Below are 15,721 nucleotides of genomic sequence, written 5' to 3' on the forward strand. Positions count from 1 at the left end.
CTGGAGAGAAGAGGAAAATCTCAGGCAAACAAGAGCCTAATAGGGCTCATGGTGTTCTAGGGAAAACTTGGCAAGATGCTGCAACCACCTGGATAAGCAGTCAGGGATGAGGTAACTCTCCATGAAGACCCACACTATGAAACGCATCAGTACCTTGAAGAAAATCCCCTCCACAAGCTCTCACTGCCATGGGTGCAAGCCACTGCTCATAGGCAGGGAAAGCCCACAGCTGCAGGCTGCCTGGCCTGGGGAGGAGGCAGTGAACAAGCTTCCAGGGGACCCCGTGGAGTTGCCAGGCTCCAACAGAGTGATGAGGAATCCATAGTGCTCCAGAGTGGGATAACAGTCAGGGAGCCGTGCTCTTTATACTGCATTTCCAAACCCAGATCCTAGAGCCACAAGCAACCAAGCAGACAATAACCATAGCCCTGTTTTCTTAGCCCTCACAGCACTCAGTTTTCTGCAAAATGCCTTTGTTAGAGCAGTCTGCTGCCCAAACGGAAGTGGGTATGAAGCTGGCTGGGTTCCTGACTCTTTCTACACACGTATTTCATGGTGGACCAAACTCTGGACTCAAAGAGTATTTATTTATTTTGGAGCCAGATATCAAACTCAGGGCCTTGGACTTGCTGGGCAGGAGTTCAGCTGCTGAGCTATCTCCTGGGCTCCAGGAGTATTTGGATAAGTGCCTGGAGGTTGAAGTTAAAATTAGTTACTGCAGAAGGTAGAGAATGGATGTCAGGAACAGGCCTCCTTGAGGCCCTTCCTGTAGGATGCCAATGTGGAAGCAGCCCAGTGTGATGGGAAAGGGACACTGGATTCACTTGTTACCCCCATGGCTTCATCAAGTTACCCCACTTCTCTGCACTTTGTTTTCCTCATCTACAAAATATTATCTCCTCGCAGGACTCATGTTAGAATGAAATGAGGCATGAACGTCCATGCCAGCACTGAACGCTGGGCCAGTCTTGTCCCGGGCACTCAGGTACAGTGATTCCTTCCTAAGCTTAGTGGTTCACTTGGCCTCCAAAAGCCTCAACTCTGCTGACCATGAGAAGCTTTGCAAGACTGCTGACTTTCGGATGTGATGGCTCACACCTATAATCCACCCTTAATCCCAGCACTCAGGAGGTGGAGGCGGAAGGATCACCATGATTTCAAGGCCAGCCTGGGGTACATAGTGAGTTCAAGGCCAGCCTGGACTAGATAGAGAGATCCTGTCTACACACAATAAACAAACAAACCAAAGAAGTACAGCCACATACCAACTTCCTCTTTCATCTTCTGGCGGCATATCACCTGAACCAGACCAGCCAATTGGAAACCCTTGTATCTCCTCAGCTAGAAATGGTGTAGCAAGGTCTTATGAGAGTTCTCTGGAGCCTGGGTTTGGCCAGATATCATGGTGAGCCCAGAATAGTCCTAGATCATCTGATGATCTGGTGTCCTCCAGCTCTGTTTAGCAACAGAACACTCCCAGAAGCCCTGGCATGGATGATAAGGTGCAAATGCATGAATGGTGAGAGGCTGTGCAATTTATGGGACAGCATACATTGTGCTTGTGGTTCGGTGTTCACTTAAACAAGGCAGGGAAAGAAAGCAATTGAAATGGCTCTCTCATTCCCTTGGTCCCTTTTTTCCAGTCATCTTCATGGAGGAACAGGAGGCAACCCAAAGATTCTTGACTTCTGGGAGGCGCTGGAGGGGCTGCTGTCCTCTGAAAGGTCAGCTGGTGTCATCCTGATGGGGTGACATCCTGAAGGCCTCTTGGGCCGATCCCTGGCTGGGCCTCTTGGGTTGCTCAAACGTTTCTTCTCTTCTTGCACCTCTTTCCTTCTTCCTCTCATGGAAGCTTTCCTGAGGTTGAACAATGCTCTAGAATAACTGGATCAGGCTAAGAATGTGCAGCGGGGAGGAGATGCTGCACCATGGAGGTGACTGGTAGCAGCAGCAGCCCGCAGGCCATTAACCAGACAGGAAAATCTGGAAGGGTCACACAGTGGCCCAGCACTGTCTGAATCACCCCCAGTTCCACTTAGAAAGCTGAGCTTTCACTGCCAGGTCCCAGCTGACTCTGCACCCCATGTCCCCCCATACCCTGTCACGCACCCCAGTCTTCCACCACATGGGCTTTTTAGCATCCACTGGATGTCTCAAGCGTCCATGCTTCAGGAACTTTCCCATGTTGCCCACTCTCCCTGTCATGTTCTCTCCCTTTTTGTTGCTCAGAAAACTGACTCCATGTCAACATCTCTGAGCAAGTTTTCCCAACCCTCCGAGGTACAGCTAGATGCTTTCTTTCCTCTCACAAAGCTCAGCCCATGACTTTCCATTACTGCCTTAGAGCTCTGTCCCTGGCTCATTCCACTGGGCGTGTCTCCACAGAGCCATGGCTTCCTCATCTCTGTGATCTCAGAGCTTGTCTCAGGATTCCATTTGCATGATGTTCTTTAGATGTGTGTCAAATAGAAGAATGAGTGAGTGAGCGACAATAAAAGAGGTGGCTGTGGAGTCAGGACACCATGATTAGTGGCTCAGCTCTGCTGGTGTCTGTATTGTGATCCTAGCCAGTCACTAAACTTCTCCTAACCCCAGAGTTCTCACCCATAGAACAGCAATGGCCACCTATCCATGCTTCCTACCTTGTAGAGCTGCAGGGAGGACCCAGTGACATAACTATGGGAAATTATCTTGTAAGAGGAAAGGGGCAACGTACACACCCCAACGGCACCAAGTGTACGAGACCAAGCTATGTACGCCTCACTGCTGAGCAAGGTAAGCACTGGGAGAGAGGCCTCCCGCTCACTCAACCTGCCAAAAAGCTGTCAGCAGAAGCATCTTTCTGAGCAAGCCTGAAGACAGATGTATGTGCTTATATGGAAATGTGTTTTTAACCAACATAACATGAGAATGGAATTCTTTTTCTCCTCCACATCCAGCCTTGACAGCTAATTAATTCCACTTGGAGGAAGGAACCAGGCATAGAGCAAGCAAGAGCCCTGATTCCCTGTTTGGGAAAGAACGGATAGTAGCTCTCTTGTGCAGATCTGGGGAATGGCAAAGGCTCAACCAGCACACCGGTGTTGAAGGATCTCAAAGATGGTTGAGTCTGACATCATTGATGTTTCCTGACAACCCTGGAAGGGGCCATGACTAGCTCAAGATCTGTAAATGGCAGAACAGAGCATGGCCTCCAGACTCCCTCTCCACAGCTCCTGCCAACAGCATCCTGACCACAGGGGCCATGGGTCTTCGCCAGCCTGCTGGGGGTGCTTTGAGTGGACAGGCATGGACCAAAGTACTTGATCATTAGGGCAGGCCTCAGTCTCTTTTTAGTAGCTACTGTGCTCAAACGACACTTTCCGGTCGATGGGCTGTAGCATCCCCTTGCCTTCTCCTAATAAGCCTCACATTCTCAGCTCCCAGATGCCCCGGGAGCGGCTTTTATTCCCTTAGCAAGGCATTCATGGATGGCCTTCCCCGTGCTGAGGACCTGCGCTGGACTCTGCATGGGCCACTGAGCTCCAAAGCTGCAGTGCAGGGCGCTGTTGGCCTGCCAAGAGACACAGGATGGGTGTGCCAGGTCTCTGGCTCTGCTACCAACTCCCAGGGGTGGGGGTCTTTGACAAAGCGTTGCTATCTTCTGAATCTCAATTTTCAAACCTGTGAGACAAGGCTGAACTCCTTCCCAATTTGAAGCCAAGGAATTTTTTTTGAGGGGGTATACAGGGCCCTAGACCTAGGGCCTCCAGCTTGACCTAAATCCATCCCCAGCTCTTTTCAGTTTTTCTTTTATTTTGTGACATGGTCTCATTAAGTCACTAACCTGTACTCGTCCCACCTCCACCTCCTGAGTGCTGGGATTATAGGACTGTGCCACTATGTCCAGAAAGCTGGAATTCTTGATGCTGCTCCGACAAGATTAAGGGCTTGCATTCAAATTCATTTTCTCAACTCAGATGTCATTCTGGCCAAGGATAGTGGTGCACACCTGTGATCCCAGCACTTGGGAGGCTGAGGCAGGAGGATTGCTGGAAGTTTGAGGCCAGCCTGGACTACACAAGTGAGTTCAAGGCCAGTTGGACTACAGGATAAGACCCTATCTCAAAGAAAAAAGTCAGCCCTACTCCAGAGGAGGAGACAACATGATAACTGAAGTAGCAGCCTGAAGCAGGAGCTGAGAAATTCACCAGCAGCTCCGCGCAGCTCTTTCCTGACTTTGTGAGCAGATGTCTGGCTCACTGTGGCCCCAGGAGGCTGGGCGAGCTGCAGGCACTGTTAGGTATTGCTTGTTATTAACTGTTCCCTCTTCTAGCTGATGTCTTGCCTGGCTTCCTACCGTCTGCCCCAATCATCTCCACGTCCACGGTTCCAACCACCATCTCATGCTGAGGATCCTCAAGCCTGTTCTGCTGCTCCCCCTGGGTCATCTGCCCTTTCCCTTGGTATCACTTCTGGGCTTCAGACAAACACTCAGCTTCTCCCCTAGACAGTCCTACAGGCCACTCCCTTCCAGTGTCCCTGGGCCTCCCAGGGCTGTGTTGCTCTCAGCCTTCCTTGTCACAGCAGCAGGGTCACCACTCAGCTAGCTGACTAAGCAGCCCCCTGGAAACCTCTCCAATGCCCCTCTTCTTCTGCCTACCCAAGCTATCGGCTGATTGGCCCCAAATGTTCTCCCTCCTGATCCTAGCTCATGTCCTTTCCTTCTTATTTCCACTGATCGTCCCCCAGTTCCTACCTCAGCAACTCTTAGTGCCAGTGTCCTAAGGGAGCTTTCTGACTCCTTCTGTGTGGCAGCTCTTCTGTGTGTTCTGCACACCAGAGCTGCCAGCACCAGGCCCCAGCCTTGACTGGGGAATCACACACAAAGTTTTAGCTCACATAAGCCTGGGACTCCCTGGGCTTCTTAATGTAATTTATCATGATTGTGGCCTAGTGTAAGGATCTCTTAGGGACCCTAATGTCAAACTAAGGTGGTGGGCTACTGGGAGGAGAGACACAATCAAAGCATGGTACACACATACATGGAAATGTCACAGTGAGCGTTTTTTTTTTGTTTTTTTTTTCTGTCCTAGAGATCAAACTCAGGACCTTGCACTTGCACTTGCCAGGCAGTTCTAAAGCATTCCTAGCCAGGCCAATGTGTGGCACAGGTGTGATTGTGTTTTTCTTCTAAGACAAAAGGTGTTAATGTAGAGTTGCTTTTTCTAACCTAAAACTTCAGTATTTAGGTTTAATTGCTGTGGTGGCACTTTGTGAGAAATAAGTGGGTTTTTGCCCATCACTGCTATAGCCCCTTTCATGTCCCACTGTAGCTTAGCAGGCCATGGATCACAGCACGCAGGCAAGCAGGAGCCCATAACACAGCTCTAAGGTGGGAGATAGATTAGTGGAGAGAAAATAAAAGGCAAGAAGGCTTTGTAGGAGGTCAGTGAGATACAGAGGACAAAAGCAACAGAAACAAAGAATTCATGACTCTTCTGTCCTTCCTCAAGCCCAAAGGTATAATTAGTACAAATGTTTGTAGATGCAAACACTGACAGATCTTCCCTGGATTCCTTCCAGCAAAGGAGTGTGCTTGGCTAATACCTTCACGCTCTCCTAGGGAAAGGCAGGGTGGAAGTGTGGCCTGATCCCAGAGTCCCCTACTGAACCATCATCCGTGCTTCCCAGGTCCCAAGGATGACACTGAGCACGCCCTTTCTCTTCCTTTGAGTAGCACCCTGCGCATTCTGAGCTTACCTGGCTTTCACAGGATGAACACTGGCTGTGGCAATCCTTTCAACTCTCAGGCTCAGATACTTTCTTCCAGCAACCTCACCCTGCTCATAAGGTACCATCAAGGCTGTCTTTCTGCGTCACCCATTTTTTTCTTTACAGTTCAATATATATTTGCTGTATATTTGCTTTTTCAACACTTCTACTTTAACTCTCTTGGCTGTGATTCATGCTTAGCCCTTGAGGTTCATCTGATTTTCTCCTTGGTTGAGCTGGTGGGGCTGAGGTTGGGGCACTCTTGGACCCAAGTCCCTGTGACTCCCAGGTCCATGTTTTTTCCGCTGCCCCAAGCATCCTTGAGGAGTTTTTGCTTTTCTGATAAAGCAGAGCTTGTCCAAGGGCAATCTGATCTGAGCAGGATGAGGTCAGAAAGCAGATGTGCAGGAGTGAGCACAGCCAAGCTGTGGCTTCCAGGCTGGTGTCTTGCAGTGAGGGCTGCTGAACCCCCAGAGGAGCACCTCTCTGAGAGCATTCCTTAGAGGCAGCGTGAGAAGGACACATCCAAGAGACCTGTGAAGAGGCCAAGTCAACTTGAAAAACTCCTTTGCCCTCTTTGAGCCTCAATTCTTTGTCAACAGCTAAGGGTAGTATATTTGCTTTGGTTCAGCTGAGTGTAGAAATCCTATGAAAAAATGTCTGGGAAAGTGCTTTTAAACTGTGAAGGATTTTTAAATCCATAAGATTCTACTATTCTATGTGCACATGCAAGCAACTGATGCCTGAAAGGGAACCGGAGGATCGACACATTAGTTTGAAATGCTGAACTGACCAGGAAGTGAATTGGTCAAGGGCTACATGTGGTTTTCTAACCAAGGATCCTAATTTGTCTTGGGACAGCCCAAGACTCCTGTAAAACAGTACTGTTCAGGTTGTAACACACTAAAGATTAAGACATATGGGCAAGATACCCAAATTTACAGCATATTGGCTATTTTGCAATTTGAAAATCTGAAACCAGATTTTGGAAAGAACTATATTTCTCCCAGCCAAGCAGCAAAGCCAAAGACAGAATCCAGCAGAGAAGGTCCAGTGTGTGCTTCCAGAGTGTAACCGGGGTTGGCGAACCGAGAGGTCCGCAGGGCAAGGCAGTGAAAGTGAGATAACGGGTGAAGAATGAGGTGGGCAGGGCTTCTGATGGCAGCTGATACTCAACACCAGCCTCGCTGGCCTGGTAGTAATCAGGGCTGAGAAGGCCAGATTTTCTGATTGTTCAGGAGAATCAAAAAATCTATGTTTTTTATAATTTTTAAAAAAGCTTTTGTTTATTTATTTATTTGGTACAAGGTCTAGCTATGCAGCTCAGCCTCGTAGTGTTCCTCCTGTTTTAACCTCCCTAACACTGGGATTACAGGAGTGCACCAGCACACCTGGTTTTACTGGCTGACATGGTGTGTCCAGGTTCTGGGAATGGCACGGCATGAGGTACCAAGGATCAAACCTGGGTCCTTCTGCTTGCCAGGCAGGCTCTTAGACTGATGAACTATCTCCCCAACCCAAAATTTGTGTCTTTATAGGTGCATATATGAGAAATTTTCATTTTTAAATATTAGCAGTCAAAAAAATTATTTTATTTATTTTATTGTGCTACTACTGACTGAACTCAGGACCTTATGTTTGCGAAGGCAGGCACTTATGCCGCTGAGTTATCTCCCTGGCCTGTAAATTATTGTTTTTTGTTTTTGTGCTTTTATGGTCCTGGGGATCAAACTCAGAAACTTGTGCTTGCCAGGCAGGCACTTATGCAGCTGAGCTATCTCCCTGGTCAAACAAATTTAAAACCTTGTGTGGGCCAAGCTAAATAGCCATGCTGACTACTTTTGACCACCCACTTTTAGCTTCTGGTCTGGACCTGGCTGCCCAGGGCAACTATTTAGGGGAACTTTTAGATATGGCTGTGCTCAGACCTTGCCACAGACCAATTAAAATCTGAATTTCTGAGGATGGAATGCAAGCATGATCCAAGCCACTTCGGTGAGCAGCGAAGTTAGAGAGCCAGTACTTTACAGCCCTGCTACACGAAATCTAGTCCTAAGCCAACAGAATTGGCCCTGGGGGTGCTGTCAGGCTCTTTATGGATGAAACCAGGAATTGGTGATACCAAAGAATCAGGGGTTAAGTCCTATATCTCAGGTTTTAAAATGCATATTAATAACCCAAGCATGTTAATAAAATGCAGGCTCTAACTCACCAGGTTTGAGGCAGGGCCTGAGATTCGGAATTTCCAGAGCTTCTGGGTGGTGCTGCCCTTGTGGTGCAAAGGCACAGAGTGACCAGAGCCTTGACCAGGCATCGGCAAAACCCACAGCAATAGGACAATCCCAGCCTGTCTTCATACAGCTTGCAAAGATAACTTCCCATTTTTTTATTGGTTGAAAAAAATCATGAAAATTATATGAAATCCTAAAGCAGCTGTCCGTAAATAAAGTTTAACTGGAATACAGCCACATCCATTCATTTCTATATTGTTCATGACTGCTTTTGCACCGCAAACTCACAGTGAAGTAGTTGAGAAAGAGACCATTTAGACTACAACACCTAAGACATTGACTTCCTGGCCTTTATAGAAAATTAGCCCAACCCCAGCAGGTTCCTGCCTTGCCCTCTGTTGAAAGCCCTGCTGAGGGTGTCAGCCTGTTGTGGCTTAGGGCTCTTCAAGGCAAACAATACAATATAGGACACACATAAAATGATTTATAGCAGTCACCCAAAAAATCATATACAAAGAGAGTGCAGGAAATCTGCCCACACACTAAAGACCAAAGAATCCAGCTGAGGGCTTGGACCCATGATAATGTCCTACACAAGTCCAGCTCAAGTTCTAGAGCCCCCAAAAATGCTGTCCATGAGTCCAGATGGAGGCCAAGAGCCCACAACTATGGCCGATGCAGGCCCACTTCACAGATCTGTGCTGGGAAGGCCCAAAGGTCAGTGGTGGAAGCTAGAAAATCTGTGCCAGTGGCATGAAGGATCTGAGCCAGCAGGCTGAGGGAGCTGCACTGGAGCCAGGGAGCAGCATTCAGAGTAAAGACCAGAGCTCCCCCAAATAATACCACAGCCATCCGTAGTGACAGTGAGGTCCTGCGCTCTTCTCACAATGAGGAAAGCTGAGTTGCCATCAGGAAAACCAAGAACCTTCTCCACAAAACTTATGCATCATCATCCCCTGTGGATCCAGGCAGCAGTGCTAGGTGAACCACAGCCACTCTCAGCGACAAGTTCCTGAGCTCCTTTGTGATGAGAACAGCCAAGTTCATCAGGAAAGCCAGCATGACAAGCTCCTCCAAGAGAACCAACAGCTCCCCACAGCCCCTCAAACCTCCAACAGCTTTCCTAATAGCCTCTTCCCACTCCCAACAGCCCCTCTTCCTCTCCAGTTCTGCCTTCTATGTTGCCAGCAACAATCCTCGAGTGGGCTCCCATAGCCAGCACCACGCTGGTTCAGTTCTGCTGGGTGTTAAAAGTGGACCGCCTGTTGTTAGTCCACCACACAGTCTAATCCACCTGGCAAGATGGCACACGGGCATCCTAGTGTCTACCTCCCTGGTATGATTAGGTCAGATGTGAGGAGTTCCTGCTGTTCTTGGCTTGCTGTAGATATTCTGCACTTCCCTCTGGCTGGGTGTATTTCCTTCCACTAGATGTTGCATTGCCTCTGCTTGAAAGTAGAGAAATGCTTCTGAGGATGTAAAGGACGTGGGGCTGGAAGCATGTTGTATTCAATAAATAAAAGCAAGCAGCATTGGCCATGCTGTCCACACACCTTCCCTGTGGCTCTGTCCATCCTCGCAGGCACCTACACAGTCCAGTCTCCAGGTACTCTTAGCTGGTGCCACTGTGGCCAATCTATTATCTCATGAATCCAAAGCCACCATCTTTCACCCTGCTTTGGATACTGCAGCTGGACCTCGGAGGTGTTTCTTTTTTTTTTTTTCCCCATAATTTTATTGATAAACAAATAGCAATGAGACAGTTTCAAATCAAATTGGTAGGACAGTTTCAATAATTCACACATTGCATACATTCTTCCTAGTGGTTAATTGCTGTACAAGATGTGGACATGATATCCTATTTACAAACACTATTAGAACAAATCGCTCTATTCATTAAGAGAATGTAACTATATATCTATCCTAACCACTTTGAATATACAGATACAAAATGGACATTCATCTGTATCCCCTTTTTTTGTTAAGTTCCGTTATTTGAATATTATAGGTGTGTAAACTCAGCAAAATATTCTAAAAGAGTCCAGTAGCCCATAATAGTATTGGGTCTTCTGCTTGACTGGCGATGTCAGAAATTGTTGACCTGAGTCCCCTATAGTTCAACATAACAGCATGGCTTTACTTCTTACATTTCGTTTTTATACTTTTCTGCTGGATGGTTAAGATCAAGGTAAAGCAGGACCTATGCAACAAGAGTTGTAGCTTTTGGGCCTGATAAGGTCAGTGAAATCCCCTCAGGATTTATCCTGAGATCCTGTACCTCAGATTGTAGAACCTTTGTCAGTGTCAGCCATGTGGATGAGTCATGGCCATTGCTTGGCCAATGTGCTCTCTGTGAAAGCCTGAGAAAATGTTTTCTCTCCAAGTGACTCTCCTTAGGCACACTTTATATCATCGATCACTTTCCTCTTTGGCCCATAATCTCCTTGATCAGAAAATTTGGGACACTACTGAGTTACATGACGTTATAGTACAGGTTCTCATATGTCCTGAGTCTTAATTGACCTTAGAAGACTAGGGCCAAAATGTTGGCTTTCCTTGTAGCCCTCCTTTTTCTCTAATTTTGGCCTGTAAACTTAGGTTGTTAACCATCCAGAAGAGAAACTTATTGTTATTACCATACAACTTAGGCTGTTAAGCTTAACTTCACTATCTGTCTGCATATCAAACATCTTAGGCATAATATAGGTATTTTTCATCAAGTATTGATATGTTGAGCTTTATGTCCCTACAGAATATGATAAAAAAAATTAAAAAAAGAATATATTTTAAAAATAGGCATAAAGAATTATATACTTCTTATGTCGGAGGTGTTTCTTCATTGCCAGGGCATTGGTGTCAGGCTTTGTCATGGGGCTCTGCCAGGCCAGAGTAAGGGGAAGCACTACCCTGCCTGCTCCTGGGGTGCTGCTCTTTGGCACAGCCAGCCTGCCTAGCGGCTGTGCTCAGCCCGGCAGCACTCACCTGCCGGACCTCGCAGGGTGGTCCAGCGTCTGGCCTCCTGCAGGCTGCTTCTGTTGGTGGGCTCCAGGCTGCCCACACCACTGGTAGCTTTCTCTGCCACCTGGAATGCTTGTCCTTTGCACCAACTCTGCCCCATACTTGAGGCAAGTTTCCTGTCACAGAAAGCTCTGTGGTCAGACAGCAGCAGTGTGTTCCCCAAACAGTTGGAATCTTAGTCACAGAGGGAGCGAGAAGGGAGATAAGAGAGCTCCTTTGAAGACCATGGTTCTTTTTCCTTTTCTCTCCCTCAGCTTCAGAGATCATAAGTACTCTCTGCTCTACTACCTCTGTGCCCTTGAGAGTTCTCATTTCCCCTTCTAATAATTACCATGTCACTAGGTAAAAGTCCCTTGTGATTATGTGTTATCTAGAATGGTCAAATGCACAAAAACAGGAAGTAGGATAGTTCTGATTCCCAGGGGCAGGAAGAAGGGAGCAACAGAAAGCTGGTCTGTAACAGGGCAAGGGCTTCAGCTTGAGATGAAAATATCCCGGGGATATATGGTAACAATGGTTGCTCAGCAGCACAAATGTACTTGATGATACTGAACTGCATGCTTCAAAATGGTTGAAATGATAAATTGTGTTATGTAAGTATAAAACTGCAGCTTCTATGTCCTGATTGGGCCTCAGGGGACACACTGGCCATTGCAGCTGCATCCTAAGTGGCCCTTCCTCTGGGTCTCCTGCTTTAATTTAATTCATCTGTCAGCCAGCAACAAAATCCATGCTCCTCAGTGCAGCTCTGCCCTGCCCATCTCTCATTGCAAGCCCTCTATCTGGCTTCCCAATGCTTTACAAGCAGGGTTCCAACCTCTGAGCCAGGCATTCAAAGCCCTTGACCATCCAAGGCCATTGTACCTTCCAAACCTTGAGGCCCGTTGCTCCTCATCTGTCTCTCTTCTATGTCCAGCCAGGCGGTACAATTCCTCTCCTTTCTGCTTACTCTGACCGACGTTTCCACCTCTGCACTTGCTCAGACTCTCCCTTCCTCTGTTCCTTCTATCTCCATGTTGTCTCAAATTCAAGGCCAAATGCTCTGTAAGACTGCACTACCAGCTCCCAGTGTGAAACACTCATCCTGTACAATGCGCGGGCTGCCTCTCTTGCAATGCAATTGTGTGCATGACTCTTCTTCCCTACAATGGGGAGGCGTCCTGAGACCAAATTCATATTGAAATAATCCTTAGATTCCCTAAAGTATGTCAAGGGAGCCTTGCACATAAGCATCTAGTAAAGATAAACCATTAAGAGAGAGAGAGAGAGAGAGAGAGAGAGAGAGAGAGAGAGAGACTTAAAATGTCTATGAAGCTCTCAAACGCATCTTTGTTCTAGGGCAGTCATGGCTAAACCATTTTGCTCTTGCCTCCAGTCTAATCAATTGGAGGTAGCTGCTTGAAGTGCTGTGTAAAGATAGATAAAGCCACATCCAGTCTCGGGATAAAAGCATGTGATTGACTAGTAATGTCTTCCATGGTTCTAGGATGGAAAATAGCAACAAGCACGAGATAGATCAACACGTCTGTTCTAGTTGCTCAGAGGAGCAGATACTGTGATTCCCTGGGCATGTGCGGTGCACTCAATTCAAAGTGGAAGGTCAGGATCAAGGAAGATAGGATATTTTTTTCAAAGAAAGGTAGTGTTTTAAAAAAAATGTTTTATTCTTCTCTGAATCACTTTTAATTGGTAGTGGGAAATTTCTATGTGGTCCTAGTCCTGTGCATCAGTGTAGTGGTTGATTGTGTCAACTTGAGCAGTTCAGAAGCTTAACTAACTCAGCTCAGCAATTCTACACCGTAGGATGTAGAAGGCCCTCCCTAGGGCAGCTCACCACCTGGATCATATAAAATGGAAATGAGGACAGATGAGGACTTCTGGCTTTTGCCTTCAGTTTGAATGGTGCCTCTTGGCTTCTAGCACAAATTCTTTGGCTTCTGCCCTGGATTCTTAAGCCTTTCAGTGTAGACTCATCTCAGCAGCCTTCTGTTGCAGACCATTGGCCTCGACTTGCACAGAACACTGCAATGAGCTCCAGACGTTGGACTGAATGCTTTGTCTCCAGCATGAAGACACCCTCTGCACACGCCCTCATCCAACTCTGGCAACCTGGTAATCTGTTTCTCTAGTAAAACTCTGGTACAGTCAGTTCTTGTCTAATCAATTATATCAATAAGGGTTCAATTCTAGCTATTTTAAGTAAAATGCCATATGATGCAGAGCATTAGGTCTTAGAAAACCCTTGATAAAAGTGAGGTACAGAGATCTCTGTCCCAGCCAGGAAGACGGATGAGCATCCAAATTTAAGGGTGCCATCATAAGCCCTGTTCTGTTTCTCCTTCCCTCTCCCTCTCCTCCTCTTTCTCTCTCTTCTTCCCTTCCCTGTACTTGCCCTCTGGCTCTGTGTCTGGAAAATTTTTTCTCATCTTCTGCTTAGCAGTGGGGAGAGTTGGGGCAAGTCTTCCACAGGAGTGGTGGCTTGTCCGGCTTCCACTGCCACCGTTGCTGCTGTATTCTGACCCAGCGATGGTGTTGTGGGGTGCTGTCATGGATGCTGTCAGGGTGAGGGGAGGCTCCAGCCCTGGGTCTGAGTCTGGTTCAATCCATTATCAGAGGACTTTGCTGATGTAGGTAGTGGGTGTGGCTGACTCAGTGGCCTCTATCAGAGACTCTGCTGGTCTCTCTTGCTGAGCAGCAGGACAGCCTTTGATCCCACCCACAGCTTAGCGCTGTGTGTCCCGGAGTCCAGTGTGGCGTGACTCGTGGCCTTCCAGTGGCTGGCACTCTCACACGGGAAGTGACTGCAGCCAGTGGGTGCCCCCATCAGGCCCTAGGACCTAGGAAGACTAAGAGGTAGACATCCATCCTGAGGCTACTCCATAAGCACAGGAGCCTGAAACATGTCCAGAGGAGGAAAAGGAGCCTGATATCTTTTTTTTTTTAATTTTTTTTATTTATTTGAGAGAGAGAGAGAGAGAGAGAGAGAGAGAGAGAGAGAGAGAGAGGGGTGTGTGTGTGTGGCCAGCTCAGCCCACCAGGGGGCGGGGCTGGCTGGCATGTGGTGCTGGGGGATTGAACCGTGGTCCCTGATGCTTTGCTAAGCTTGTTCCAAGTAGGTGCTTTAGACCACTGAGCCATCTCTCCAGCCCCTGATATCTTTTTTTAACACAAGATACATCACCAAATTTTAATCTTCCCAACATTGCCTGGGGAGGGAGAGACAAGAAGGCATAAATAAGCAGTTTGTTCTCTACAGACTCTGTATTTCTGCTGCAGGGTTGAAGGGAAACTTGGGCTCAACAGCTACCAAGTTCATGAAAACAGAGACCCTGAATATGATGTGCCTGCTGTGGATTCAGCCAGCACCACGCCATGAGTGTCAGCCTGATTGTGTGCCCAGACTCAGCTGCCCATTTTCCAGGTACGGCATGTGACAGGGGAGCACGAAGAACATCACTGCGAGTGTACAGTCAGAAGGATCCAGGCTGGAACCTCCTGGGCCAGCGACAAAGGCTCATCGACCGGTGAGCTGTAAAGAAATGAAGGTGGAGGAGGAACAGACAAATTAAGCAACAAAAAGATTCGAAGAAGACATCAAACTATTGAAATAAGGTAGACTAAACTAAATCTTGGAAGGTGCAGAGGGCTGATAATGCTGTACAAAGAAACACTGAGTGTGGTGCCACAGTCTAGTCCTAGAGTGGTCTCTTTAGCCTCTGTGGAGGCTGAAGCGGGAGGATCACAAGTTCAAGACCAGGCCGGGCAACTTAGTGAGACCTGGCCTCAGAGCAAAATTTAAAAGGGCTGACATGGTGGCTCAGGGGTAGAGCACTTGCTTAGCCTGTGTGGTGCCCTGGGTTTGATCTCAGTACTCAAAAAATAAATAAATAAAACTTTAAAAATTAATAGAAACAATATAAATAATATACGAAACTGTTTTTGGAGGACCAGAGAGGTCTGAAATAAGACCTTTCATTGTGCCCTGGTGGAGTTCACTTTATTATAATTCATTGAACTATTGCTTGATTTCTGTGGGTTTCCTGTATCTGTGTTTCATGTTATAATAAATGTATTTAATTTTTTTTTTGAGATAAACTCTCACTCTGTAGTTCAGGCTGGTCTTGAACTCACAATATAGCCCAGGGTGTGAGAATCTTCCTGCCTCAGCTTCCAGAGTGCGGAGATTACAGGCATGTGCCACTGCACGCAGCTATATTTTTGAAAAGTAAACTGTAGGAGCCAGGGTCGATCAGCAGCGCAGTGCCTGCCTGGCAGGTGTGAGGCCCTGAGTTCAATTCCTGATACAAATAAAAAAATAAAAAAGAAAAGAAGTAAGAAAGCAGAGAGATACTAAGCTTCAGAGATGAGCCCTGTGGCAGGTGCAAGAGCTCTGGAGCCTGGGGGGGATCATAGATTGAAATACTGGGAGCCAATCTCTCCGTCCAGGGGCCTCAGTGTCCACCTCCAGAGCAGTGGACCAGCGTGGTCAGCAGCTCTGGTCCCCCTGCACATCCCGCAGACTCTGGTCAGCTTGTGGCAGTGTCAGCCCATTCACTGTCTCTGTTTTCAAGATAGTCCAACCCTGGGGAGAGGGCTCAGCAGCACAAGTGGCTGTGTGGCAAATGCAAGGTCCTGAGTTTGATTCCTGGTACAAAAAAAAACCTTTTAAACACACGATGCTGTCACCTGCAAACTAAGACATTTACAACGTGACAAGC

Source organism: Octodon degus, unplaced genomic scaffold (genome assembly GCF_000260255.1).
Source record: "Octodon degus isolate 3935 unplaced genomic scaffold, OctDeg1.0 scaffold00094, whole genome shotgun sequence".
Lineage (NCBI taxonomy): Eukaryota > Metazoa > Chordata > Mammalia > Rodentia > Octodontidae > Octodon > Octodon degus.